This window comes from Gossypium hirsutum, chromosome A01, assembly GCF_007990345.1.
Source record: "Gossypium hirsutum isolate 1008001.06 chromosome A01, Gossypium_hirsutum_v2.1, whole genome shotgun sequence".
NCBI classification, from domain to species: domain Eukaryota; kingdom Viridiplantae; phylum Streptophyta; class Magnoliopsida; order Malvales; family Malvaceae; genus Gossypium; species Gossypium hirsutum.
In genome coordinates this window covers 55,420,453-55,422,747 of record NC_053424.1, presented here as the reverse complement: position 1 = coordinate 55,422,747, position 2,295 = coordinate 55,420,453, and the positions used below count along the sequence as shown (strand labels likewise).

The following is a 2,295-nucleotide window of genomic DNA, read 5'->3' as shown; positions in this document are numbered from 1 at the left end:
CACACTGGGTTTAGCTCCATATGCGACGCCTCATCCAACTTTCATTTATTTGCTAAAAGCTCCTTTAAAAATTTCATTGCGTTTGGCATCTGTGATAGAGCTTCAATAAACAGTAAGTTAATGTGTAGTTTTTAAGAGTTTAAGGAATTTACCAAATTGTTCATCTAAGCAGTCTTTCCTTGTCGCGTTGGGGTATGGCACACGAGGTTTATATTCGACATCACTGATTTCTTTTTATTATGACCTACCTCACCTTGACCTTTGCTTACCACAATTTCTTGCCTCGATTTTGGTTCAGGCTCAATGACTCCTTCGTCATCTTGAATATTAATTGTGTTGAGCTGTTCTCTTGGGTTGGGTTTAGTATTACTTGGCAAGCTACCTTGTGGTCGTTCAAGATTAGTTTGGAAAGCTGGCCTATCTGAGTTTCGAGCCCTTGGATCGACGCTTGTTGATTTTTAAGTGCTATCTTAGTGTTCTGAAAACGGGTTTCTGACACCGATATAAACTTTGAGAGCATGTCTTCAAGGTTCGGCTTCTTTTCCTGTTGATAGGGTGGTTGTTGAAAACCCGGAGGATGTTGTGGTCTTTGATTTCCTTGACCTCTCCACGAAAAAATTGGGGTGGTTCCTCCAACCTGCATTGTAAATGTTACTATATGGGTTATTTTAGGATCGAGAGTATTGTTACCCATATATTGGACTTGTTCCTCCTCGATGCCAGGGTTGAAGGGTTGATACTCTGTGCATGCTCCTCCTCCATTCGTCTCGCACCTCATTACTGGATGTACGTTATAAACGCCTGTTGGTTTAGTTGGCTTACTCCTCATGACTTGCCACTGATAGTTATTCACATCTCCTCTATAAACTCATAGGCATCTTCAGGTGTTTTATTATCGATGGTTTCTCCAGCAGCTGCGTCAACCATTTGTCGAGTCGAAGGATTCAGGCCATTATGGAACGTTTGAACCTGTAGCCAAAGCGGTAACCCATAGTGAGGGTACCTTCTCAGTAAGTCTTTATATCTCTCCCATGCATCGTAAATAGTTTCTAAGTCCATCTGCACAAAGAAAGAGATATCATTATGTAATTTAGTCGTTTTAGCCGGCGAAAAATATTTTAATAGAAATTTTCGGTCATTTGTTCCCAAGTAGTGATTGACCATCGTGGTAATGAGTTCAACCACGGTTTAGCTTTGTTTCTCAATGAAAAAGGGAATAACCGAAGATGAATGACATCATCAGAAACACCATTAATTTTAAATGTATCGCATAGTTCTAAGAAGTTTGCTAAGTGAGCATTGGGATCCTCATCCTACAAACCATCAAACTGAACAAATGCTATATCATTTGAATAGTGTTAGTTTTTAGTTCAAAAGTATTTGCAGCTACAGCAGGTCTAATGTAACGCCCCAAAAATCCCGAAACCCAAAAATCCCTGAAATCTCAAACTTTCTTTATTTTCGGTTTTGATAAAAATTGTGTTTTATGTTCCTAGCCGTGTGATAATTATAGTAGGTCTTAATTAAGGTTTGAGTTTGAACCTAGGAATAAATGAAATTATAGTTTAATTATTAAAAGAATCAGGGTTGGCAAGTAGGTGGGCTTTTAAATAAAAATAGGGGAAAAATAACTTCAAAAAGCCTTGTGGAAGAGTGGCTAAGTGACACCACTTAGAGTGCAGGAAGGTGGCATTAGTAGCTAGCAAGGAGGTCCAAGGTTCGAATCCTAGTTTTGTGTTTTAGAAGTTTAATTTTGGCCTTCTAGAATGATGGAAGTGGCGTGAAGATGGACTCTAAGGGGAGTGTTTAGAAGAGAAAATTAAGGAAAGGATCAAGGGGTTATCAGGGAGAAAAATGAAGAGATGAGAAGGGAGAAGTGACGGAGCTGAATTGGGAATTGGGCATGGAAAATTTAGCTATAAGGGCTATAAATATGGGGCGAATACAGGGTTGCTAGGCTACTACCGAAATTCTTCTTCACCTTGTTGCCAGAAACCCCTTTCTCCAAAAGCCGAAAACCCTTTTGTTTATCTTTCTTTTCTTCCTGCCAATTTCTATTCTTCTCTACACAATTTTCTTTGTTTCACTGAGTCGATTTCTTCTTCTACTCTTTTTCTTCAATATGTACCAAATAAACCTTATTCACCATACTAAGTATGAAAAGCCAAAAAGCTGAATTTCCCAAAGGTTGAATACTCTTTGACCGAATCTAGTAGAATTAGTATCGGATCTTGGATCTTAGCTCTCTGCCGAATTACTCTTTAGGTGTTTGCGGTTTTGATCTAGGAGTTGATC

The 2,295-nt window shown here is 38.9% G+C and overlaps 1 non-coding gene across 1 annotated transcript; it reads left to right on the top strand.

Annotated features, from left to right (window-relative positions):
* The first annotated feature begins 985 nt into the window (after positions 1-985).
* On the top strand, positions 986-1,091 carry LOC121206615 (small nucleolar RNA R71). The gene has a single exon (XR_005901680.1). It is a non-coding gene; the product is annotated as a small nucleolar RNA R71 (small nucleolar RNA).
* Positions 1,092-2,295: the final 1,204 nt, after the last annotated feature.